Source organism: Danio aesculapii, chromosome 22, assembly GCF_903798145.1.
Source record: "Danio aesculapii chromosome 22, fDanAes4.1, whole genome shotgun sequence".
NCBI classification, from domain to species: Eukaryota; Metazoa; Chordata; class Actinopteri; order Cypriniformes; family Danionidae; genus Danio; species Danio aesculapii.
In genome coordinates, this window is record NC_079456.1 from 36,277,471 (window position 1) to 36,292,170 (window position 14,700).

Sequence of the window (14,700 nt, forward strand, 5' to 3'; positions counted from 1 at the left end):
CAAGCTGCTTCCGTGTTCTACTTTGTCGGCATTTAACCAATAGCATCTCTGCAACAAAGTGATGTCATGCCGCACGCTTTGCTATTTCTGTGTGCAGTCAAGAAAGACGTCTAACTCTGAGCCACTGCATAAATATAGATGTGTTAGATAGATAGATAGATAGATAGATAGATAGATAGATAGATAGATAGATAGATAGATAGATAGATAGATAGATAGATAGATAGATAGATAGATAGATAGATCCTGATCAGGAGGTAACGTCTGATTCCGATCAAGTCTGAAACTGTGTGATCGGACCTGACTTCTGATAATGTGATCGGATCCGAACATCTCTACTAAATACGCGAATATAAAACTAACTTTACCGTAATAGGCGTTTTTGCAGTGGCCCAGCCAGAGTCCTGACCAAAACCCAATTGAGTTTTTTGGAGGGAGCTAAAGATCAGGGTGATGGCAAGAAGACCCTCCAACCTGATAGAGTTGGAGCTCATCGATATATATTTTAAAGGCAATGAAAATAAAATATCCATCATCCTAAAAAGAAATAACTGGTTATAAACACAGGATCCTGAAAAATTGTATATTTAGAAGACAATTTTAAACGGCACTTAGAGGCTGTTACATCTGAACTCTTTATATATATATATATATATATATATATATATATATATATATATATATATATATATATATATATATATATATATATATATATGTGTGTGTGTGTGTGTGTATAATACGCGTTCCCTACTAAATACGCGAATATAAGACCAACTTTACCTTAATAGGCATTTTTCCAGAGTCCTGACCTAAACCCAATTGAGAATTTTTAGAGGGAGCTTAAGATCAGGGTGATGGTGTTATGAAGCGGACAGGAGACAGAGGTAAGGAAACGTTAGGGTGTTTATTGAATGACAACAAGGAGCACATGAAGGATAGCCAGGAGGATCAGGAATGATGTTGGGGTCTTTTCCTCCGTGGCTGGGTAACAGGAATACACGAGGATGGACAGCACACACCAGATACAGCTGACAGAGGATGACACAGACTTGGAAGGACTGGAAGACAGGACGATTCGGGAGGACCAGGAAGACTAGGAGGAATACAAAGAGAACAGGTAAGTAAATCGTTTGTTTAGCTGAGGATGACTACGCTGAGTGGTCGCTCAGTTGTCCGCTTTCGTCGAGACGAGCCCGGACAATGAGCGACTGGAGTGCTGTGCTTTTATCTGGTGCTCGTGAATGTGATGCAGCTGTGTGCTCATTAGAAGTCAGGTGATGGTGATCTTCGTGAGTGGGGGTCGTGAGAGCCTGACCAATCCATGACAGTACCCCCCTCCCCAGGGCCCGCTCCTGAGGGCCGACACCTCCGACGCCGTGGTGGTCTCCCTCTGCCTCTAGGCGCTGGGAACTCAGGGTGGCTCTCATGAAACTCCACCATGAGACTAGGATCGAGAATATCAGCTCTGGGAACCCATGTCCTTTCTTCGGGGCCGTACCCTTCCCAGTCCACCAGGTACTCCAACTGGCCACCACGACGTCGGGAACGCAAGATCTCCTTCACTGCGTAGACGGCTCCTTCTTCTAGGAGCAGTGGAGGAGGGGGTTCCTCTTCGTGGTCAGGCTCTGTGGAGGGAAGAACAGGATCGTGATAGGGTTTCAGGAGTGATACGTGGAATGTAGGGTGAATACGGTAGTGAGAGGGTAATTGTAGTTTGTAGGTGACGGGGTTAACCTGTTCCACGATGGTGAAGGGACCAACAAATCGGGGACTTAACTTGCGAGAGGGCAGTCGCATGCGTATGTCCCGGGTGGATAGCCACACCTTTTGTCCGGGTGTGTATCTGGGTTCTTCAGACCTTCTTCTATCGGCGGTTACCTTGCTTCGACGGACTGCCCTCTGCAGATGTTGATGAGCCTCGTCCCAGACTCTCTCGCTCTCCCGGAACCAGTGATCCACTGCGGGGACATCAGATGGTTCGCCATCCCAGGGAAAGAGCGGTGGTTGGAAGCCCAGGACGCACTGGAATGGCGTGAGTCCGGTGGAGGGTTGCCGCAGTGAATTTTGGGCATATTCTGCCCAGCCCAAATACTGGCTCCAGGAGCTCTGGTGACCACTGCAGAAGGTCCTCAGGAACCGTCCCACCTCCTGAATCTTCCTCTCTGTCTGCCCGTTGGTTTGGGGATGATATCCAGAAGAGAGGCTGACGGCCACACCTAGGAGCTTGAAGAAGGCTTTCCATAGACGTGAGATGAACTGTGGACCTCTGTCCGACACAATATCTTCTGGAATACCAAATGACCTGAAGACTTGATTAAAGATATTGTCGGCTGTTTCAAAGGCTGTGGGAAGACCTTTCAGAGGGATTAGTTTGACAAACTTTGAGAATCTATCTACTATGACTAGAATACAGGTATTACCTTCTGACGAAGGGAGATCAGTGATAAAGTCCACTCCTAGGTGTGACCAGGGACGGTTCGGAATCGGCAAGGGATGGAGCTTTCCAGCGGGTAGATGACGTGGGCTCTTGGATTGGGCACAGTCCTTACAGCCCTGAACATATTGCCTCACATCCCTTGCCATGTTTGGCCACCAGAATCGTTGGGATACTAGCGAGAGAGTATTGTTGATCCCTGGATGTCCAGTGCCTAGCGAGGTATGTAAGGAGTGGATCAGATCTACCCGGTGTTCAGGTGGTATGAACTGCCGATGAGGAGGGCATCCCGGCGGAGCAGGGGCTTCCGGAGTGGCAACGACTGGAGGAGCGTTCCAGGTGATCGGACAAATGGAGATGTGTTCGGGAAGAATCTTCGTTGGGAGTTCTTCATGATCGTGATGCTCGTGTAAACGAGAGAGAGCGTCTGCTCTTAGATTCTTGGGTCCTGGACGATAGGAAATGGAGAAATCAAAACGTGAGAAGAAAAGTGACCATCTGGCTTGACGTGGACATAGTCTCTTGGCCTCTTTGATATATTGGAGGTTTTTGTGATCTGTGATCACCTGGAACGGATGTTTGGCTCCCTCCAACCAGTGACGCCACTCCTCCAAGGCTAGCTTGATTGCTAGCAGCTCCCTGTCTCCTATGCTGTAATTCTGCTCCGCCGGGCTCAACTTCCGAGAGAAATAGGCACAGGGATGCAGTCGGGGCGGTGTATCATGATGTTGAGATAATACTGCCCCGACGCCGGTGGTGGATGCGTCCACTTCCACCACGAAAGGAAGATTTGGGTCAGGATGAGTCAGGAGTGGGGCCCTTGTGAACTCCTTCTTAAGAAGGCGGAAGGCTGCGGCTGCTTCTTTGGTCCACTCCAGTCCTTTGGGTTTACCCTTGAGGAGATTAGTGAGAGGTGATGTAATCCTGCTGTAGTCCTTGATAAACCGTCTATAAAAGTTAGCAAACCCAAGAAACCTCTGGAGCTCCTTAATGGAAGTGGGTTCTGACCAGGATAGAACAGCCTCAATTTTCTTCCCATCCATACGTATACCGGTTTGATCAATGATGTATCCCAAGAAATGAATCGACTTCTGGTGGAATGAGCATTTCTCCGCTTTGAGGTAGAGGTGATGTTCTCTCAATGTGTGTAGGACCTCCGCAACGTGTTGGCGATGTTCGGCCTCACTCCGGGAGTAAATGAGGATGTCATCTATGTACACTATTACAAAGTGGTGAAGAAACTCCCGGAGGACTTCATGAATGAAGTTTTGGAATACGGAGGGGGCGTTGACCAGACCGTAAGGCATGACCTCATATTCATAGTGGCCAGTAGGGGTCACGAATGCTGTCTTCCATTGGTCCCCCTCACGTATTCTTATCAGATTATACGCGCTGCGGAGGTCCAATTTAGTGAAGACTTTAGCTTCTCGGAGCTGTTCCAAAGCGGCTGGTACCAGAGGAAGGGGATATCGGTATTTTACTGTACCGTTATTTAGGACCCTGTAGTCGATGCATGGACGCAGCCCTCCGTCCTTCTTGGCCACAAAGAAGAAGCTTGAGGCGGCTGGTGATTTTGAGTGACGTATGTACCCCTGACTCAGAGCCTCCCTTATGTACTCTTCCATTGCCTGATTCTCTGGAAGCGAGAGCGGGTAGATCCTACCTCTTGGCAACTGGGCATCTGGAACTAGGTCGATCGCGCAGTCCCATGGCCGATGCGGCGGTAGCTGGGAAGCTCTCTTGGGGCAGAAGACATCATGAAAGGAGCTGTACTCCTTAGGAATGTGGATAGACTGCTTCTCAGGAGGGCTCTCGACCGATGTTGCAAACAAAGAAATGGGGTTCCGACCTTGAAGAGGGAGATTTGGAAAACAGGTAGGTGTACATCCAGATCCCCATTTCTTTATCTCTCCTGTGCCCCAAGAGATGATGGGATCGTGCTTCACCAGCCACGGGCGCCCTAGAATGATGTCCATATTTGCACCCTCCAGAACCAGAAATTGAATCCTCTCTTGATGTAACAGCCCCACTTGAAGAAGGATGTCTTCGCATTGTCGATGGATACGGGTCGAAGATCGAGTGCACTGGGTTATCGGTTGTATCTGGTATATATGCGAGGACGCCTCAGTACGGAGGTGGAGTTGACGACAGAGGGATTGGGAGATGAAGTTCCCTGCTGACCCGGAGTCGATGAGGGCTGTGACAAGGAGAGAAATAGAGGCAGTAGTTATTTGTACGGTGGTAGTAAGTGGTTTACATTGTTCAATATTCGTACTGAATACACTCACTGAAGTCCGAATGGGACGAAGGGGACACTCCATACGGGTGTGTCCACTGACACCGCAGTATAGACACAGACCCCGGGTCAGCCTCCTCTGTCGTTCCGCTGATGTCAGTCTTCCAGACTCTATTATCATGGGTTCTGGTTCTGGAGAGGCTGTTGACTCAGGCGATTGGAGGAGTGCAGACGAGGGGGTGATGGTGTCCTGTTGATAGGAACGGAGACGATCGGAACATCGGAGAGAATGTTGGATGAATCTCTCCAGACCCATTGTATCATCTAATGTGGCCAGCTGGATTCGGAGAGTGGGTTCCAAGCCGAGCCGGTACGTGGTCAACAACGATCTCTCATTCCATCCACTTGCAGCTGCTAGAGTGCGAAACCGGAGAGCATATTCCTGTGTAGATAGAGTACCTTGCTTTAGATGATACAGCTGCTCTCCAGCGGCTACTTCCCCATCAGAACGTCCAAACACCTCTTTGAAATACTCCGTGAAGGTAGTGATGGAATTCATGACCGGCCCGGCTTGGTTCCAGATCGTCTCAGCCCATTTAAGTGCAGGTCCAGAGAGTAGTGATACGATGTAGGCGATCTTTGACTTATCTGTGGGATATAGAGAAGGTTGCATTTCGAATATGAGGGAACATTGTAACAGAAAACCATTGCACTCCCCCGCTCCGCCTGAGTAGGGCGCTGGTCGGGCCATGGGACTGGAAGGAAGGGCCGAAGAAGAAACTGTGGAGGCGGAAGTGCTCGGTGCTGGTGGTGCGTTGGAAAGTGGAGCTGGTGGCTGTAGAATCCGCTTCAACTGGTCCACCAGCTCTTGAAAGTGATCGAGGGTGCTCATGTTGTCGTCGTTATGGGTCCGGGCTTCTGTTATGAAGCGGACAGGAGACAGAGGTAAGGAAACGTTAGGGTGTTTATTGAATGACAACAAGGAGCACATGAAGGATAGCCAGGAGGATCAGGAATGATGTTGGGGTCTTTTCCTCCGTGGCTGGGTAACAGGAATACACGAGGATGGACAGCACACACCAGATACAGCTGACAGAGGATGACACAGACTTGGAAGGACTGGAAGACAGGACGATTCGGGAGGACCAGGAAGACTAGGAGGAATACAAAGAGAACAGGTAAGTAAATCGTTTGTTTAGCTGAGGATGACTACGCTGAGTGGTCGCTCAGTTGTCCGCTTTCGTCGAGACGAGCCCGGACAATGAGCGACTGGAGTGCTGTGCTTTTATCTGGTGCTCGTGAATGTGATGCAGCTGTGTGCTCATTAGAAGTCAGGTGATGGTGATCTTCGTGAGTGGGGGTCGTGAGAGCCTGACCAATCCATGACAGTTGGCAAGGAGACCCTCCAACCTGAATTAATTGGAGCTTGTTGCTAAAGATGAATGGACAGAAATACTAGTGGAAGCATGCAATGCATTTGTAGGAAGCGTTTGATTGCGGTAATAGCCAATAAAATCTTTTCTATTAATTATTAAGAAGGGTATGAATAATTTTGGACATGCCACTTTTTGTTCAAAGGTAAATAAACACAATGAAGCCTCTTGTACATCGTCTTAGTATATTTGAGGGAAGCCTGAGTCATTTCCACTCAAAAATTAATAATTGCTTGTTGAATAAAAGTCACTTTAAGCCAGAATTTGCCAGGGGTATGAATAATTTGGGGTATGACTGTATGTGTCTATCTATCTATCTATCTATCTATCTATCTATCTATCTATCTATCTATCTATCTATCTATCTATCTATCTATCTATCTATCTATATATATATATATATATATATATATATATATATATATATATATATATATATATTTTAAAGGCAATGAAAATAAAATATCCATCATCCTAAAAGTGAAATAACTGGTTATTAACATAGGATCCTCATATATATATATATATATATATATATATATATATATATATATATATATATATATATATATATATATATATATATATATAATAAGCGTGCCCCACTAAATACGCGAATATAAAACCAACTTTACCTTAATGGACGTTTTTGCAGTGGCCCAGCCAGAGTCTTGAACTAAACCCAATTGAGAATTTTGGACAGATATCTGTCTGTCTGTCTGTCTGTCTGTCTGTCTGTCTGTCTGTCTGTCTGTCTGTCTGTCTGTCTGTCTGTCTGTCTGTCTATCTATCTATCTATCTATCTATCTATCTATCTATCTATATATATATATATATATATATATATATATATATATATATATATATATATATATATATATTAAAGGCAATGAAAATAAAATATTCATCATCCTAAAGTGAAATAACTGGTTATTAACACAGGATCCTGAAAATGTGTATATTTAGAAGACAATTTTAAACGGCACTTAGAGGCTTTTGGAACTTCTCATCGATGGATGGATGGATGGATGGATGGATAGATACATACATACATACATAGATACATACATACATACATACATAGATACATACATACATTGATAGATACATACATAGATACATACATACATACATACATACATACATAGATACATACATACATACATACATACATACATACAGTCATACCCCAAATTATTCATACCCCTGGCAAATTCTGGCTTACAGTTACTTTTATTCAACAAGCAATTATTAATTTTTTACTTGAAATGACACAGGCTTCCCTCAAAATATAAGCCAACTTTACCTTAATAGGCGTTTTTGCAGTGGCCCAGCCCGAGTCCTGATCTAAACCCAATTGAGAATTTTTAGATGGAGCTTAAGATAGAGCGATAGCAAGGAGACCCTCCAACCTGAAAGAGTTGGAGCTTGTTGCTAAAGATGAATGGACAGAAATACTACTTTGGACATGCCACTTCTTGTTCAAAGGTAAATAAACACAATGAAGCCTCTTGTACATCGTCTTAGTATATTTTGAGGGAAGCCTGTGTCATTTCCACTCAAAAATTAATAATTGCTGGTTGAATAAACGTAACTTTAAGTCAGAATTTGCCAGGGGTATGAATAATTTTGGGCATGACTGTTTGTATATGTATGTGTATATATATATATATATATATAACATTATACTGTATATATAAATACAAAGATTGTTTTCAGATGCTTTTTTTAATCAGTCTGCTTTGCTTTTTGGTTTGTAGAGAAAAGAAAGTGAACAAAAGGAAAAGAAATGTACCTCCACTGGGTGAATGCGATGACTTTGAGTTCCTGTCTGTACCTCCCACTGACAGACGAAGGTTTTCTGATAAACATGTCAGTGCAAAAGCTTAAATCAGCAGAAACGGGAAGACGTCTGCATCTCCGGTGGCGGCCTGTGTGCGCTCACTTGCTCAGTTTGGTCTGCAGGATGAAGCGTGACCTCAAGAAACTCTTACTTTTTTCATTCATGCTCGTCTTGGCTCATAACGGTGCGTAAACAAAGTCATGATTGTGTTGTGGGGTTTGGTTTCTCCTGTTGAGCTGTGTGGCTTTTTAATGCTCATTTTTGCCCAACATGTTGAAATTTGAACACTCATGTTGGCGAAAACAAGTGTGTTCAAATCTTGAGCTAAATTTGGGGTTTTCAAACTTTGAAACACTTAGAATTCAAAGCTTTCTTCCTCCTCGAGTTGTGTTAAGAGTTGATGTGTGTGTTTAGAACGTGTTGAGTTTAGAATGTGTGTGTGTTGAGTTTAGAATGTGTGTGTGTTGAGTTTAGAATGTGTGTGTGTTGAGTTTAGATTGTGTGTGTTGAGTTTAGAATGTGTGTGTTGAGTTTAGATTGTGTGTGTTGATTTTAGAATGTGTGTGTGTGTGTGTGTGTGTGTGTTGAGTTTAGAATGTGTGTGTTGAGTTTAGAATGTGTGTGTTGTGTTTAGAATGTGTGTGTGTTGAGTTTAGATTGTGTGTGTTGAGTTTAGATTGTGTGGTTGAGTTTAGATTGTGTGTGTTGATTTTAGAATGTGTGTGTGTGTGTGTGTGTGTGTGTTGAGTTTAGAATGTGTGTGTTGTGTTTAGAATGTGTGTGTTGAGTTTAGAATGTGTGTGTTGAGTTTAGAATGTGTGTTTTGAGTTTAGATTGTGTGTGTGTGTTGAGTTTAGATTGTGTGTGTGTTGAGTTTAGAATGTGTGTGTTGAGTTTAGAATGTGTGTGTTGAGTTTAGATTGTGTGTGTGTGTTGAGTTTAGATTGTGTGTGTGTGTTGAGTTTAGATTGTGTGTGTGTGTTGAGTTTAGAATGTGTGTGTTGAGTTTAGATTGTGTGTGTGTGTTGAGTTTAGAATGTGTGTGTTGAGTTTAGAATGTGTGTGTTGAGTTTAGATTGTGTGTGTGTATGTGTTGAGTTTAGATTGTGTGTGTTGAGATTAGAATGTGTGTGTTGATTTTAGAATGTGTGTGTTGATTTTAGAATGTGTGTGTGTGTGTGTTGAGTTTAGAATGTGTGTGTTGAGTTTAGATTGTGTGGTTGAGTTTAGAATGTGTGTGTTGATTTTAGAATGTGTGTGTGTGTGTGTGTGTGTGTGTGTGTGTGTGTGTGTGTGTGTGTGTATGTGTTGATTTTAGATTGTGTGTGTGTTGAGTTTAGAATGTGTGTGTGTGTGTGTGTGTATGTGTTGAGTTTAGAATGTGTGTGTTGATTTTAGAATGTGTGTGTGTGTGTGTGTATGTGTTGAGTTTAGATTGTGTGTGTATGTGTTGAGTTTAGATTGTGTGTGTGTGTTGAGTTTAGAATGTGTGTGTGTGTGTGTGTGTTGAGTTCAGATTGTGTGTGTTGAGTTTAGAATGTGTGTGTGTGTGTGTGTGTTGAGTTTAGAGAACGTGTTAAATATGGATTGTGTGCTAATTTATGAATGTGTGTTGAATTTGAAATGTGTGTTTATAATGTGTTAAATTTAGATGTGTGTGTGTGTGTGCGTGTGTGTGTGTGTGTGTTGTTTATTTTGAACTTTTCTGAGTGAGATTAAAACTCTTAATAAACTTTATTCATTGTAACACTATAAAACAGATCCTTCATCTAATGCAGCGACTTTATAAGAGTCTCTTGAGCTGTCCAAACTGAATCTAATTTATAGAGAAAAGAGAGCATTGAAGTACTGAGAATTTTCCTTTGACTCATGGAAAATGTGACAAAACAGAGATGTGCAAAACAACTGCTCTTTCACCTTCACGAGAGTTTCAAACCTGTCGCAGCACTGTCATGTTGATCACCAGATAAAACTGAGCAGCAGTATTAAACTCTAAAAACAAATGTCATGACCGTGATGTAGATATCAGTATTTACTACCATGTAGGAGATCAGTGTGTGTGTTGAGTTTAGAATGTGTGTGTTAAGTTTAGAATGTGTGTGTGTGTGTGTGTGTGTGTGTGTTGAGTTTAGAATGTGTGTGTTGAGTTTAGAATGTGTGTGTTGAGTTTAGAATGTGTGTGTGTGTGTTGAGTTTAGAATGTGTGTTTAGAATGTGTGTGTTGCGTTTAGAATGAGTTTAGAATGTGTGTGTGTTGAGTTTAGAATGTGTGTGTGTTGAATTTAGAATGTGTGTGTTGAGTTTAGAATGTGTGTGGTGAGTTTAGAATGTGTGTGTTGAGTTTAGAATCTGTGTGTGTTGAGTTTAGAATCTGTGTGTGTTGAGTTTAGAATCTGTGTGTGTTGAGTTTAGAATGTGTGTGTTGTGTGAAGAATGTGTGTGTTGTGTGAAGAATGTGTGTGTTGAGTTTAGAATCTGTGTGTGTTGAGTTTAAAATTGTGTGTTGTGTTTAGAATTGTGTGTGTTGTGTGAAGAATGTGTGTGTTGAGTTTAGAATGTGTGTGTTGTGTGAAGAATGTGTGTGTTGAGTTTAGAATCTGTGTGTGTTGTGTTTAGAATGTGTGTGGTGAGTTTAGAATGTGTGTGTTGAGTTTAGAATCTGTGTGTGTTGAGTTTAAAATTGTGTGTTGTGTTTAGAATGTGTGTGAAGAATGTGTGTGTTGAGTTTAGAATGTGTGTTAATATAAGAATGTGTGTGTTGTAGGAGTTCAGAGATAGTATAATTGTCTATAAGTTTGTCAGCGAATATTCAGGGTGTTTTTGTGTTTAAAGACACAAACCCTAAAATCAAACTTGAACAATTACAAAAAATGAATAAAAAAAACTAAACAGCTGATCTTCTTCACTGGTACACTCCTCGACACTCACTCAGATCTTATCAGTTCCAGATTTTAAGATGGGGTCATTTGGTGTTGGGCTTTCAGCTGCATAGCACCACATCTATGATATTCTAGATATTCGTCAGGTGGACTCTATTTCCAATTTTAATCCCGGGTAGAAACCTTTCTGTTCAGGATTGCTTTAAATGATTTTCTGGCTCAATACTATGTTTATTATTCTTCTGTTTTGTATGTGCCTGTGACACATTGTAAGGTGCCCTTGAGTGCTTTGAAAGGCGCCTATTAGGGTTGGGTCAATAGACCAGTGGTTCTCAAAGTGGGGGTCGCGGGACAACAAAGCGGGGTCGCCTGGTGATTTCCAAAAATCTATTTATTTTTATTAAACTGTAATAATTACCATATTTTATCCATAACCTACTGAAAAAAGTTGTTTATAGTTACGATATACTATATAGTTACTATAGTAGCTTATAGTTACTAGTTCTATTGGATTGCGACCCCTGAGGAAATTACATTATATTAAAGACACAGCAATAGCATCAGATGCAGCAGATTTTATAATACCAGGTTAAACTTTCTGGCACATTTACAGCACTGACATACATTTAAAAAAATTAAACGAAGAATAGACTTGGGTCTATTGGTGTGTGTGTGTGCCATTGCATGCAAGATTTCTGTATTTATAACCACCTCAGAGGATATCAGGGGTCGCGAGTCACTGGCATTGTTATTTTGGGTGTCACGAGCTGACGGCACGGATCACTCTGCCTATTCATGCCAGAGTCCTGTGGAAAAAGTGATTGACAGGTGGTAATTTATTCAGCATGTTTTTACGCAGTGGATGCCCGTTCCAGCCGCAACCCAACACTGGGAAACACCCATACACACTCATTCACACACATATATTACGGCTAATTTAGTTTATTCAATTATCCTACAGCGCATGTGTTTGGACTGTGGGAGAACCCGGAGCAACCAACATGGGGAGAACATGCAAACTCCACACAGAAATGCCAACTCACCCAGCCTGGATTCGAACCAGCGACCTTCTTGCTGTGAGGCGACCTTGACACCCTGCTAAAATATCTTTCGAAGACAATTTTATAAGATAGATGTCTTTCTGCTTTAAAAAAAATCTATGAAATCAGTTTTACTTGCAATTCAAATGTACTTTATGAATTTTATGAGTTTTAATAAAAGCATCATGGTGGCTCAGTGCAGGGGCGTAGCAACCGGGAGGGACAGGGGGATACGTCCCCCTCACTTTTAGAGACAGACCATTTAGAAACAGGTGATTAATAATTATATGAACATATGATCTCATACAGCCGTCCCCCGCACTTTTATAATGTCCGCTACGCCCCTGGCTCAGTGGTTAGCATTGTTGCTTCACAGCAAGAAGGTCACTGGTTCGAGTGCCAGCTGGACCAGTTGGCATTTCTGTGTGGAGTTTGCATGTTCTCCCCATGTTCATGTGGGTTTCCTCCGGGTGATTCGGTTTCCCCCACAGTCCAAACACATGCACTATAGGGAAATTGAATAAGCTAAATTGGCTGTGGTGTATGAGTGTGTGTGTGAATGTGAAAGTGTATGGGTGGCTCTTAGTGCTGGGTTGCAGCTGGAAAGGCATCCGCTGCTTAAAACATATGATAGAAAAGTTGGCGGTTCATTCCGCTGTGGCGACCTCTGAAATAGAGATTAAGTTGAAGGAAAATGAATAAATGTTTTAATAAGTGCAGGTTCAAATTAGTATGTTGTTTAAGTTCTACATAAATACGTCTGTTACTTGTACACGCTTATTAAATAGACGCTAAATGACAATGCGATATTCGTGACCTTGGAAGACAAAACCATGCAGTCATAAGGGGCTGTTTTTTTTTTTTTAGATTTATACTTTCCAATACTTTCCAGCTTTTATTGATGTTTGGTTTGAGGGGACAAAAGTTGGCTGAGATACAACTATCTGAAAATCTAGAACCTGAGGGTTGATAAAAATCAGAAATCTCATTTTAGCAATGTTAATCACTAATCAAAAATTGAGTTTTGATATACAGGTGAAGTCAGAATTATCAGCCCTCCTTTGAATTTCTTTCTTAAATATTTCCCAAATGATGTTTAACAGGGCAAGGAAATGTTCACAGTATGTCTGATAATGTTTTTTCTTCTGGAGAAAGTCTTATTTGCTTTTTTTAGGCTAGAATAAAAGCAGTTTTAAATTTTTTATGAATCATTATAAGGTCAATATTATTAGCCCCTTTAAGCTATATATTTTTTTCGATAGTCTACAGAACAAACCATCATTATACAATAACTTGCCTAATTACCCTAACCTGCCTAGTTAACCTAATTACCCTAGTTAAGCCTTTAAATGTCACTTTAAGCTGTATAGAAGTGTCTAGAAGAATATCTAGTCTAATATTATTTACTGTCATCATGGCAAAGAGAAAATAAATCAGTTATTAGAGATGAGTTATTAAAACTATTATGATTAGAAATGTGTTAAAGAAAAAATCTGCTCTCCGTTAAAATTCAGGGGGGCTAATAATTCTGACTTCAACTGTATGTACAGTCGGAAATGTACAAAATATCTCGGAACATAATTTTTACTTAATATATACAGTAAATGATTGTTGGCATAAAAGAAATATCAATCGTTTTGGCCCATACAATAATAGAGAATGTTATTTATGATGTGCTTTTCTAAACTTAAAGCACTACGCTAACAAATATCAGTATTCTGTGATTTTTTTTTTTCGTTTATTTACGGTTGTGAATTGCGTAATGGGATGTTGATTTCTGCTCTGTCGAGTTTTGATATTGAAAATTCAACAGTTTAACAAAGTGACTTTTATTGACATTTTAGTAGTTTTAATTAATATAATGTATAAGAAACAATTTATAGAGAAATAAATCTGTAAAATAACAAAAAACCTGTTGGTAGTTTATTACAAGGTTTTAGTATGTAAATGACTAAATGTAGATCTTATAGTTGTGTAAATTGCTTCCTTGTCCTCATTTGTAAGTCGCTTTGGATAAAAGCGTCTGCTAAATGACTAAATGTAAATGTAGTAGAGTGATATACAACACCAACACAGACAATATATCACTTAAAACTAAAAAATGTATTAATAAAAGTCACTTTTTTAAAACTTTTCAAGGTTAAAAGTTGTTGGAAGAAATATCTAGATCTCATAATGCAATTCAAGAGCAGAAATATAAGGGAAAACATAAAAACATGAATCTCAAAACACGGTAAACTGCTAATTTACAGATATTTTTAGTGTACAATGCATACAAACAAATAAGAATACAGCCAAAAGGAAATCAAAATAACAAAGCACATAATAAAGCACACCACAATAATCAGTAAAAACGATAAATAAGCAAAATTACAAATTGCATAAAATGTTACTGTGGTAAATGGGGATACTGGGGATACTCTTCCCGAGGCCCTCAGACTATGCAGAGTCACTGATTCGATCCAAGACCAACGATGAGATGATCCCAAGGTTTCCATATCCTGGACCAGGCCGTATCCTGAGCAGCTACTGTGGTGGTCATGGAGGAGTGGAGAACATGAGACTGATTCCTGTGACGCTCCAGGGACAGACGAGTCTTCGCTGAGGCCAGCTTCCAGCCTCCGCCACTGAGACTGCAGCTCTGCACAAGACGTTTGGCCAGCGGAGAAATTAAAATGGTCGTGCCCAACTGAGCCTGGTTTCTCTCAAGGTTTTTTTCCTCACTTCTGCCATTAGTGAAGTTTTTTCCCTCTCCGCTGTCGCCACTGGCTTGCATGGTTCAGGATCTGTAGAGCTGCGCATCGTTGGATTTGCTCTTCAGTGTTTGGACTC

General features: G+C 41.3%; 1 protein-coding gene across 1 annotated transcript in view; it reads left to right on the forward strand.

Annotated features, from left to right (window-relative positions):
* Nucleotides 1–14,399, forward strand: part of LOC130215721 (uncharacterized) — a 208,710-nt gene extending 194,311 nt beyond the window's left edge. The window contains exon 2 of the mRNA XM_056447568.1: nucleotides 14,299–14,399. The gene's annotated coding sequence lies outside the window, so the exon portion shown is untranslated. The remainder of the gene's footprint in view (nucleotides 1–14,298) is intronic.
* The last annotated feature ends 301 nt before the right edge of the window (nucleotides 14,400–14,700 follow it).